We start from the raw sequence: 12,496 nt of genomic DNA on the forward strand, positions 1-12,496 counted from the left end.
TCACCGGCAGCCAGTGCTCGGCCACATCACGGGACCCTGTGTCACTGCTTTCCTACCTTTCCGCAGGCCGGAATTCTGAAGGGTCTTCCTTTGCATGCATGTGCCATTTTCATCCCTTTTGAAAAGGCCTGTTTTTCTGTTTTGTTTTATTTTGTTTTGAGGCAAGGGCTCACTCTGCGGCCCAGGCTGGAGTGTGGTGGTGCGATCATGGCTCACTGCAGCCTCGACCTCCCAGGCTCAAGCAATCCTCCCAATCTTGGTCTCCTCAGCTGGGACTATGGGTATGCACAGTCCTATGTCTGGCTAATTTTTCTTTGTTACTTTTTACAGAGATGGGGTCTCCCTATACTGCCCAGGCTGGTATCGGAACTCCCGGACTCAAGGGATCCTCTTGCCTCAGCCTCTCAAAGGGCTGAGATTATAGGTGTGATCCCCTGTGCCTGGCTTAAAAAGGCATCTTTTCTTTTTCTTTTTCTTTTTCTTTTTGAGATAGTGTCTTGCTCTGTCACCCAGGCTGGAGTGCAGTGGCGTGATCTCAGCAACTCCGTCTCCTGGACTCAAGAGATCCTCCTGCCTCAGCCTCCTGAGTAGCTAGGACTACAGGTTCATGCTGCTACCGACGGCTAATTTTTGCATTTACGGTGGAGACAGGGTTTTGTGTTGGCCAGGCTGGTCTCCAACTCCTGGCCTCAAGTGATCCACCCACCTCGGCCTCCCAAAGTGAAAAGGCATCGTTTTTATACCGTACATCTGACCATTTTGTTCCTGAACTTTTTACTCAGATCATTTTTTTAAAATTGAGATGACATTCATATAACATACAATTAACCATTTTAAAGTGTGCAATTCAGTGGCATTTAGTGCATTCCAAATGTTGTGTGACCACCAGCTCTCTCTAGTTTCTAAACGTTTTTATCGCCCCATAAAAATATCTCATACCTGCTAAGGAATCACTCTCCATTCCCTCTCCCTCTCCCAAAACCCCGATAACCTCTAATCTGCTTTCTGTCTGTCTGGGCTTGCTGCTCCCCTCCCCTCCCCTCCCCTCCCCTCCACTCTTTTCCTCCCCTCCCCTCCTCTCCCTTCTTCTCTTCCTCTGCCCCCCCACTCCTCTCCCCTCTTCTCTCCCCCTTTTTCCTTCTTTTCCTTTCTTTTCTTCCTTCCTTCCTTCCTTCCTTCCTTCCTTCCTTCCTTCCTTTCTTTCTTTCTTTCTTTCTTTCTTTCTTTCTTTCTTTCTTTCTTTCTCTCTTCCCTCCCTCCCTCTCTTTCTTCCTTCTCTCCTTTCCTTCTTCCCTTCCTTCCTCTCTTTTATTCTGGTTATATCCTACAAAAGAAATCATACAATATGTGGTCCTTTGTGAGCAGCTTCCCTCACTCAGCGTGATGTTTCCAATGTTCATCTGCTTGTAGCATGCATCAGTATCTCATCCGTTTTCGTGAGTGGATCACAGCCTGTCATATGGATCTATCACATTTGTCTATCCATTCATTCACTGATGGACATTTGGATCATTTTAAACATGCAGAAGAGTTCAAAGAATAATGTAATGAGCACTCATTTTCTCACTACCAGATTCAGCCACGGGGCCAGGACTAGGGTGAGACCAGTAAAATGCCTCCAGCACCACAGGGAAGGAGGCGGTCACTCCTGGGGTCTGCAAGGAGTGAGGTGGACTCCGCAAAACCATGGCTGAGGCACCTCGTTGGCCTGAACATAGCCCAGGACCTGTTCAACAATTTTAATATGTCGTCATGCTGCGTTTATTTTGTTCCACGAACACTTGTGTTGCTGAACCGTTTGAAGATAGGTTACAACCACACAAGGCTTCATCCTCAGTTCCTTGAGTCTGTTTTTCAAACAAACTCGTTTCCTAATATGCTCCTATTTACTATTTCCTCCTCTCTAGAATGGAAGAATGTTCCCCTGCATACCCATGGACCCATTCTCGCACGTGACTGCATCAACCATAATCCTGTATACTATCTGCCTCTGCTCCATATTCACATTTCCCTATTCTCCCAAATGTGTCTTTCATAGGTTTTTTGGTTGGTTGCTTGCTTGGTTAACTGTTTTGTTTTATTGTTTGTTTGTTTGTTTTTTTGAGACAGAGTTTCGCTCCTGTTGCCTAGGATGGAGTGCAGTGGCGCAATCTCGGCTCACTGCAACCTCCGCCTCCCGATTTCAGCCTCACTGCCTCAGCCTCCCAAGTAGCTTGGATTATAGGTGTGCGCCACCTCACCCAGCTAATTTTTGTATTTTTGGTAGAGACGGGGTTTCACCATGTTGGTCAGGCTGTTCTTGACCTCCTGATCTGAAGTGATCCATCCGCTTCGTCCTCCCAAAGTGCTGGGATTACAGGTCCTATTCCATTACTTTTTCTTGTTGTCATTAAACCTGTCCCACCATACTCTGTAAATCCTGCGATCTGAAAGTCGAGACTAAAGCCTTCATTACATCAGGCTGAACACTTTGGCAAAAATACTCCATTGGTGATGTCTTCTCATCCTTTTACACCAGGAGGCCTGAGATGTCAGCTTGAGCATCCAACAAAGGATATGAAATCTGAGCATGTGTCTGAACGCGTGACCATCGCCTCTCCTTGTTATAATGGTACATTTCCCCCTTTGTACTGTCATCTGGGTGAAGTTTCTTTGCAGCTGCACAAATATCCTCTTCCCTAATCACCCTTCACCCAGCGGTGTTTAGCATCTACTGATGATTCTACCTGAATCGAGAGTTACATTGGAAGTTGCAAAATGGTGGCTTTCTGTCTCATTCCTTCTACATGTATCAGGTGGCATCCTTTTGCAAAAAAGAGCTTTCCTCCTGCCCACTTCCCTCCTCTCTGTCTCTCTCTCTCACACACAATGAACTCACGAATTTTCTATTTGTTTAATGTATTTTCATTAACTACAGTCATTCTTATTGATGCTCAGTAGTCCCAGACATCGCCACGTGGATCCCTCAAGTCAGTTTCGCATCCTTTCCATGTGACCCCAGGAGTTTTTAAGCCTCTCCCTCCTTCTTGGGACTGTAAGACATCCTGGGCTTCACTTGGAGCTTCATTTCCATGGATATGGAGTCAGCCATTTCTGCAGAAAATTTTAGTTCCTCTTGGTGGGTAACAGTGTTTAGAAATCCAGACCTGGGTGCCAGGTGGTCTCACTGCTCCTGGGTTGTTATTTCATCAAGGCTTTTTCAGTGGACAGAGCTAAGAAAAATAAAATGAGCTCAGAATTATATAATCGGTTCAAATTTAACACCCAGGGTGGATTTTTTTTTTAAACTCATTCTCTTAAAAACATAATACTCGAGTCTCTTTTTCATAGAGAGTCTTGTTTTCTAACATACTCTTATTTACTACTTTCTTTATTTTTTAATATACATAAACTGCCTTCAAAATTACCATATTATCATTACTATTTACCATAAACCTACTAGGTAAAGCTTAACACACCATTGTAGTTTTATCTGTCCTTAAAATATATTCCACCACAGATGTATAGTCAGGGTAATTTTTTCAAAATTATTTAAATGGGTGTTTGGTCGTGTGTGTGGTGGGGGGGGTGTTGGTTTTTTTATTTGTTTGCTTGGGTTTTTTTTTTTTTTTTGCTCTGTGGTTAAGATCTCTAATTTACAACTAGGTTTATTTGTTTCTCTTCATGCACAACTTAGGGAGGGTTTCTTCTTTTTCCTATTTTTTAAATTTAGTTTGATTTCATTTTTTGAACATGTAAATCATGTACAAACTATGTACAAATGATTCGAAATACAAAACTATATTTAAAATCCTATTTGGAGACGTGTCTTTCCCATGCCAATTTCCTCCCATCCTCCTCCATTAGTTTCCGGTTTATTCTTCCTGTATTCCTTGACATGTGTGTTATTCGTGTGAGTACGTACATAAATACATACTCTTGTTGCCTCTTCTTTCTTACAGAATTCATGTTACGGATATAGATTGGAATCTGCAGTCCTGGAAGAGAAAATAATTTTAAATGAGACAAAGATGTTTTTGAATCTTACCTCTACGTCCTGCTTGTGTGACTTGAGGTAGTCACACAGCCTCTGAGTCCCAGTTTCCCCATGTGTGAAATGGAATGACAACACTTGCCTTGTATGGTTCAGTCTATGATTAAGCTATTTCTGACATTACACAAAAAGGCAAATTCTAGAACAAGGAGCAAAATATGCAAAACAAACTAGAAAAATATTTTTAAATATTTTTTCAAAACGTTAAACCCTCCTGTACAAAACATGAACCCAGGATCCACAAGTAAAAAGCAACTTTGGCTGCTCTGACTATGGAGTGGCCATTCCTTTGCTTTCTTAATAAATTTGTTTTCACTTTATAAAAAATAAAACAAGAAAAGAAAAGCAATGACTTCATAAAAATGTAAAAGGTCTCTGTGATAAAAGACACTGTAGTCAAAGTTAAAACACAAGAAATAGACAAGGTGAAAACGTTGGCAACATATTTAAAACACATCAGGTGCAATCACTTTGAAAAACTGGTTGGCAGTTTCTAATAAAACTTAAACATATACCTGTGACCCAGTTATTCAGCTCCTAGGTATGTACCCAAGAGAATGAGAACACATGTTTACACAGAGACTTGTGTAAAAACGTTCAGAAGCTTTAGTCATAATAGCCCCAAACTGAAAGCAACTGATGTGTCCATCAATAAGAAAATGAATAACCAGCACATGGATTGTCTATACAACGAAATATTACTCAGCAATTAAAAAGAACCAACTGAAGACACACGAATCTCAGAAAAATATATGTGGAACAAAAGAAGCCAGACATGAAGAGTTTACCTGTATGACTCCATTGTACGATGTACAGGGAGAAACAAATGTAATTGATAGAAATCAGAATAATGGTTGCTCTTGGGTATTGACTGCAAAGGAGCAGAGGGAACTTTCAGGAGCGATAGCGATGTTTTATGTCTTGATGTGGGTGATGATTACACAAACTTATACATCTGTCAGAGCTCTTCAGACTCCACACTTAAGACCTGTATATTTTACTGTGTGAAAAGTACATCTCAATTAAAAAGACAATAAATTAAAAGAACATATATAAAGAGCTCCTAAAATATCAATAAGAAGAGGACAATAAGTATCCTCGAAAAATGTGAAAGGCTATGAACAAACAACTCATTAATGATGAAACATGCATGTCCAACAAACAGATGAAGAAAGATGTTCAGCTTCTCAAGTAAGCTTGGAAATGCATGCTCAAACATTCAGATTTTATTTTTATCTGTCAGGTTGGCAAAAGTTAAAAAGATTAATAATATCAAATGCTGGCAAGAAATCAGAGAAACAATAACTTTCGTGTACCGTCTATTGGTGGAAGTTATTGAAAGGCAATTTGGCAGTGCCTATCAAAATTTAAAACTGCTCGTCTTTTGACACCGCAATCTGACTTCTAGAAACCTAGACAAAAGAAGAGTTTATTTAAACTATGGTATTTCTGTGCCGTAGGGTGAAGCAGATCTATATGCACCAATATAAAAGGACTTATAACTAAGTGAACAAAAGCAAAATGCAGAATCATGTATAGTATAGCACAATCCCATTTATATTATTATAAAATCTAAGTGTATACAACCACATACACACCTACATACATGTTCAGAGAGTACGCGGGAAAAATGGACCTTAAGTGTTGATAGGGTTATCAATGCTGCATAATAGCCCCAAACTGAAAACAACTGATATGTCCATCAATAAGAGAATCAATAATCAGTACATGGATTGTCTGTACCATGAAATACTACTCACCAATTTAAAAGAACAACTTTGGGGGGGGGGGACTTGAGAGTGTTAGGTAAAGGAGAAGTTTCTCATATTGTATTGTATATTTTTAGTATTGCTTTTATTAAGTTGATGCAAATGTAATTGCAGTTTTTGCCACTACTTTTAATGGCAAAAACCTCAGTTACATTTGCGCCAGTTTAATACACTCAGAGTGTTCCAGCTGGGCACAGTGGCTCACGTCTGTAATCCCAGCACTTTGGGAGGCTGAAGCAGGAGTTCGAGACCAGCCTGGGCAAGTTGGCAAGACCCCATCTCTACAAAAAATTTAAAAATTAGCTGGGAGTGGAGTCTCCCAGCTGTAGTCTCAGCTACTCAAGAGGCTGAAGTGGGAGGATTGTTTAAGTCTAAGAGGTCAAGGCTACATTGAGCAGAGATTGCACCACTGTACTCTACCTGGGTGACAGAGGGAGACTCAGTCTCAAAAAACAAAAAAATAGAAAAAAAAAAAAAAAGAGTGTTCCTGTATTCTTGGTGTAATTTTACAAACAAACAAAAAGGGTTTTCAGCAGTTTCTAATGCTAAGGATTTGTTAGGGAATCATTTAACATATGTGTAGCCCTTACTAGATGTCCAGCACTATGAGATGGGGAAAGGGACCCAAAGAAGTGGGTCTCATTCAAATCCCTGTACATTTACCTCACAATGGTCGTGAGATATGAATCCTTCGCATATACCCCCTGCCGTCATCCAACATGCACTTGAAGACATTTGACCAACATTTAAGTGCATGTTACCTAGGCTTGGAGAGCAATGGTGCAATCATGGCTCACTGCAGCCTTGACCCCGTGGATCAAGCGATCCTCCCGTTTGGGACTCCCAAAGTGCTAGGATTACAGGCACGAGCCACCATGCCCTGCCCATTCAAATGTATTCCTATGTGTGTGGCAGGGACAGGAGATCTTTTACCTGAAAGTTAGTAAATAACGTGGGTTAACCCCTTATCCAGAACCCTGGAAACTGGCGTGTGCTGAAAATCAGAAATATGACATTAGTAGGTACCGCTGTGCAAAATCTATATTTACACAATACTCTTAGCATTCTGGGTCAGCACCTTACCATCCACATACAACATTTCCACAGCAAAATGCACACATATTTCTACTGAATGTAAACACTACAAATAGTCACAGGTCACATCAGCTCCGGTTCTGCTGCCACGTGAGTTTGTGCCAAACTGACAAAATAAACTTTTGTTTTGAAGAGCTCTTGGGATCTTGGAATTGTGCATAAGGGCAAGACCCCTCGTGAAGCCTTTCCTTTTAAAAGCCATTTCTGATGACATAATGCTCTTTCATTTCAGCCTGTCCTGTCATAGCTGAGCACACAGCGGATGAACCCAAGTTAAAGGATCAGGGCGATGCTGTCTGGGAGGCCTGGCCTTAGTCACATGGGGTGATTTCCATCTTTGGACCAACTGTATTACGAATAGGAAAGCTATCTGAGGGCATGGGCTGGATAAGACAGCACCTTGGGAAAGGACACCACAGCAGGGTCAGTGTGTGCTGAGTGCAAAACGTGGCTTTTGGTGGCCTGGTAAATGGCCTTTTGTGGGGATAGCTACACGCTCTGCCGTCGGCCACCTCTGGCTGCTTCTAACTGGATTCACAGAACCCCACTGGGCTGGTTTGGTGAGTCCTTGAATTAAAAACACCTGGGTGCCAGGTACCTGAGGTGTGTTTTGCACATACAAGAAGCATGGGAAAAGGTATGTGGCTCGACCCTGAGGTGTGTTTTGCACATACGAGAAGCATGGGAAAAGGTATGTGGCTCGACATGCACTCCTGGACTCCAAAATAGAAGAGGAGGAGCGAAGACAAGGTCAGAGGTCATCTGCACTTCCCTGCCAGCCAGGTGGGTGGAATCCGCCTGTTTCCACAGGGGGCCTGGCTTGAGTATTCGAGGAAAGTTCCCATCACCAGCATTTGTCCTCTTTCTGTGTTGGTCTCACTTCCAGGAACTGATGCAGGAGGCACACCAAGACATAGTCACACGCACACACGCACACGCACACACCCACACACCCACACACCCACACCCGCGGCGCTGAGGCCCCGGCTCCCGGCCCACCAGCCGTGGCCAGTGACCGTGCACAGTCTCAGATCTTCATTTGTGAGTTCATATGGGGAAATCCAAAGTCAGCGTATGAAAATCAGCTCCAGGGCACCAGGGTCGAATGCGCAAAATTTTGCAAAATTTCACATCGTCATTCTGCCCTGAAGGGGCTTTGAGTTGACGCTGCCCACGTGGTGGCGGCCTGGGTTGCGGGTGCCCCCTAGTGGCTGGCAGGAGCAAATGCAAACCTTCTCTGGAGGGAAGCCTTCTGTCTGATTTACCAAAGAGAATAACAAACAACATGTAACCCCAGCACTTTCGGAGGCCGAGGCGGGCCATCACGAGGTCAGGAGTTCAAGACCAAACAATGAGTCACCATGAGCAAGAGTCAGCAGAGACGATAAGCAACAGATTGTCAGAGACTTCAGATAATACAATAATCAGACAGGTTGTAAAATAACAAGGTATGCAATGCTTTAAAAAAGTTGGATAGGAAACAAAGAATCAAGAAATAAGAGACTACAAACCACACAGGCAGATGTTTATGAAGGATCAAGTAGAACTTCTGAACATGAAAAAAAAAAAATCTTTGAAATTAAAAGTTAAATGGATGTGCTTGACACAGATAAAGAAAGAATTGACGAATTAGAAGAGAGATATGAAGAAATTACCACAAATGCACCAGGACAGCCAAACAATGGAAAAGTTAATAGAGAGTTAAAAGACAAGGAAAATATGAGAATGATCTAAGCTATGATTAATCTGTGCCCCTCAAAGAAGTAAAAAGACAGTGGGAAAGAGGCCATATTCAGAGGGATAATGGCTGGGGAGAGACTTTCCAAATCCACATATGCAGGAAAACAGAAAGATTCCAGGCAGGATGAAAGTGCAGGTTGTTGTGAGTTGCATGTATTAATAGAAAAGTTGAGGACTGGCCAGACGAGGTGGCTCACGCCTGTAATCCCAGAATTTTGGGAGGCCAAGGCTGGCAGATGACCTGAGGTCACAAGTTCAAAACCAGCCTGGCCAACATGGTGAAACCCAATCTCTACTAAAAATACAAAAATTAGTTGGGCTTAGTGGCACGTGCCTTAATCCCAGCTGCTCTGGAGGCTAAGGCAGGTGAATTGCTCGAACCTAGGAGGCAGAGGCTGCAGTGAGCTAAGATTGTGCCACTGGACTTCAGCCTGGGCGGCAGATACTCCATCTTAAAAATAAAAATAAAGAAAAGAAAAGTTGAGGACTGAGCCTCCAGGGCTCCTCGTTGAGACTTAGGCACCAATTCAATCCAGCGATCTCTGGGAGGGCCACCCTGGCATCAATAGCAGGGGCCACAGGAGTCCTCAAAGGGAGAAATCACTATGAACAGCTGGCCAGAGCACAGCCTTGAAGGATGATGGGCTTGTCCAGTGCTGAATCAAGAGACCTTGGTCTGAGCCCTGTATTTTACAGGGCAGCCCAGGAGGTTCCCTGGGGACGGAATTTAGCAGGGTGAAGAGGAAATGGGATGGCGTTCTAAGCAGGGAGGAAGGCATGGGCAGAGCTGTGGAGGCTAAACACTTCCTGAGCCAAGGACAAAAAGGAGTCCTGTTGGGTCATACTGGGGAACACTAAAGGGAGCAATCATAAACCAGATTGGAAGAAGAAGGTGAAACCAGGCTAGGGAAATCCCTTGAGAGAAAAGCAGAGGTTTTGGACTTGAAACGCAAGGCCAGGGATTGGCAACTACAGCCTGAGGGCCAACTCTGGCCCACTGCCTATTTTTATAAATAAAGTTTTATTGGAACAGAGCCATGCTTATTCATTTGGTATCGTCTACGGCTGTTTTTGAGCAACCATAGCAGAGATGAGTAGCTGTGGCAGAGACCATATGGCCTGCAAAGCCTGTAGTATTTATTCTCTGGCCCCTTGCAGAAAACCTTGCTGGCCACTCCTGTAGGTGGGTATAGCCAGTCAACGAGGCCTTTCAGCAGACGCCAAGATGGTAAAGATGAGCCTGGCAGTGGCTGAAGGACAGGGTGTGTTCTAAGGGGAGGGAGAAACGTGCCTGACCTCTACTGAGTTCCTGCCGCATGCTCTTCCTTTACCCGCATTGTCACTGTTAATTCTCCTAACCACCCTCCCTGGAAGCTGTTACTGCCTCCATTTCAGAGATGAGGAAAATGGGGTCCAGAGAGGTGAAGTGACTTACCAAGGTTACCCAGTGCTTCAGGGCAGAACTGAGATTTAATTTCGAGTTAGATTCCAGAGCCCATGTTCTTCCCACCGCACCTCACCGCCTTTCAGGGCACTGAATATCCCAGGTGGGAGGGGACAGCCCCAAGCCAATGAATTGGCTACTGTCTGTCACAGCCAGCAACAGTCCAAATGGAGGAGACAGTAAGTGTTTCACTTCCCTGAGAACAAATGTAGGGGCCAAGTCTCATCTGGAGAGGGAACTTCTGCCCAGGGCTCCTCCAGCAATTGCTCTCAACTTGTTCAAACATGGACTCCACCCTGTTCCCTCCACCCCAGGCCTCCGGAGCCAGCGGCTCTGCCAGGAAGGCATATCATTCCATCTTCCCCCAACCTCATCTCACAGCCAGATGCTAAAGGCAGTTGGGAGATACCATCTCCCCATCTACAAAAGAATCAAGGGTTGGAAGCTCTGCACGGTGTCATCCACGGAGATGACCCGGTTGATTTGCAGTGAAATTGCAACACAGCCTCTGCTTCCACCCCAGCTGGATCCTAAGCCCTGGAGCAGAAGAGAGCTGGCCTCATTTCCACCCCCATCCTGGCTCCTGTTCCGTTCGTGACTAATTCGGATCTTCGTCTGACAGCCACCATGACCACTTCATCCAGAGAGGCCCCAGCAGACCTGCTTCTCGGTTTTGTGGTCAAACTGGTTCTTGAGACTTCCCCAGAGGTCCAGCAGGGTTTAATCTGTCTGTGGTGAACTCTAACTGGCTGCCCTTTGGGGTTGAGCTGACCGAAGACTTGAGAAACCACGAGAAGGAGGTCAGGAAAGTATGACTTCTACCTGAGGCCTTGGTTAACTGCATGGTGTGTAAGACAATAGGAACCCACGCAGCACATCCCAACGGATGGTTCCGTTCCTTATCAGCTCCCCATTGGCCCAGAAGCCAGGCCAGACAAGCTCTGACTCTAGTATTTCCATCAGAAAATAAACACAAATATAGGCAGACAATCTCCCCAGAGCAGGTGGGAGGAATCCTGTGAGCCTCCAGGCTCATTGACCGCCTCTAATGAGCAATTGCTATACCCTCCTACTCTCTTGTCTTGGGAAACAGTCAGAGTTATATGTCAGCTCCAGGGGAAACTGGACCCACACGTACTCATGAGCTGGGGTGTCAGCTCTTCTGGATGCAGAAGGAGTGGAGAGAATGAGGGATACCTGTCCATGCTACTCACCAGCCTTCCTCAGACACAGTTGCCAGTTCCTTGTTGCAACCCCGCTTGTGTGCTCACCTAGGGGAGAAGAAGGAAAGAGACCGAGGGAGGAAAAAGCAAATAAGATTTCATGAGCATCTATTATGTGCCAAGCTCAAAGCTGGGCACACACAAGCATCATCACATTTTTTCTTTATGCAGTGAAGCAGACATTATTTTTTAGACTCCATGTGCATTCCTGAGACACAGCATAACATAAATGTGAAAGGCAGCTGCAGAGACAGCCCCTCCTGGATCCCAGCTCTGCTACTAACTACGTGTGTGGTCTCAGTTTACACATCACATAGGAACTAAACAATAATAATTATTTCATATGGTTATTACAATGATTGAATGAGGTCATTTATATAAAGTACTTGGAATAATGCCTGACACATTGAAAATAAGATAGTAGTGTTAATTAATTTTGATTTTTTTTATCATTATTCTCTTTTCCTGAGGAAATCAGAGAGGGGTAGTGACCTACACAAGGTCACACTGCTAGCGAATGATGACACAATTAGCCAGGCATGGTGGTGCACGCCTGTGGTCCCAGCGGCTGCAGAGTCTGGGTTGGGAGGATCCCTTGAGCCAAGGAGGTGGAGGCGGCAGTGAGCCATGATCTTGCCACTTCACTCCAACCTGGGTGACAGAGAGAGATCCTATCCACAAAAACAAACAAAAGAGACTGGCAACACTGGTATTCACATCCAGGTTCACCTGACGCCACTATTCCCCATGCAAAGATTTTAGTCCTTCGAGGTCAAGTTAAGAAGAGAAGCCCTGGAGTGCTGGAGCCCGGAGCAAGGTCACTGCAAAGGCAGCTGCCAGAGACTGCGGCAGTCCCCACAGAAGAGAGAGAGTCATCTTGGCAAAGGCATGGGGATGAGGTGCTCTAGAAGGGCCTCGGGACTTCTCAGCACCCCCAGGGCAATGGCTCTGGAAGAAAGCCATTTCCAGAGGTGGTCCATCCCTGAAGACCAGCCAGTGATTATGCAGAAAACGTTCAGGGAGACAGCTCAGCAAGGTCAGCGGGTGGTGAAGGGCAAGGTCAGCAGGTGGTGGAGGGCAAGGCCAGCAGGTGGTGGAGGGCAAGTCCAGCAGGTGGTGGAGGGTAAGGTCAGCAGGTGGTGGAAGGCAAGGTCAGCAGGTGGTGGAGGGCAAGGTCAGCAGGTGGTGGAGG

At 44.8% G+C, this 12,496-nt stretch overlaps 1 long non-coding RNA gene across 1 annotated transcript; it reads right to left on the reverse strand.

Annotated features, from left to right (window-relative positions):
* Positions 1-2,879: 2,879 nt before the first annotated feature.
* LOC116527616 lies at positions 2,880-11,850 on the reverse strand. Its single transcript, XR_004258625.1, has 3 exons — positions 11,296-11,850; positions 3,917-3,977; positions 2,880-3,212 (listed from the first exon to the last, which is right to left on the reverse strand). It is a non-coding gene; the product is annotated as an uncharacterized LOC116527616 (long non-coding RNA).
* Positions 11,851-12,496: the final 646 nt, after the last annotated feature.

The sequence above is a fragment of the Sapajus apella genome, unplaced genomic scaffold (assembly GCF_009761245.1).
Source record: "Sapajus apella isolate SASKATOON/1434 unplaced genomic scaffold, GSC_monkey_1.0 scaffold55, whole genome shotgun sequence".
In the NCBI taxonomy this organism is placed as follows: Eukaryota; Metazoa; Chordata; class Mammalia; order Primates; family Cebidae; genus Sapajus; species Sapajus apella.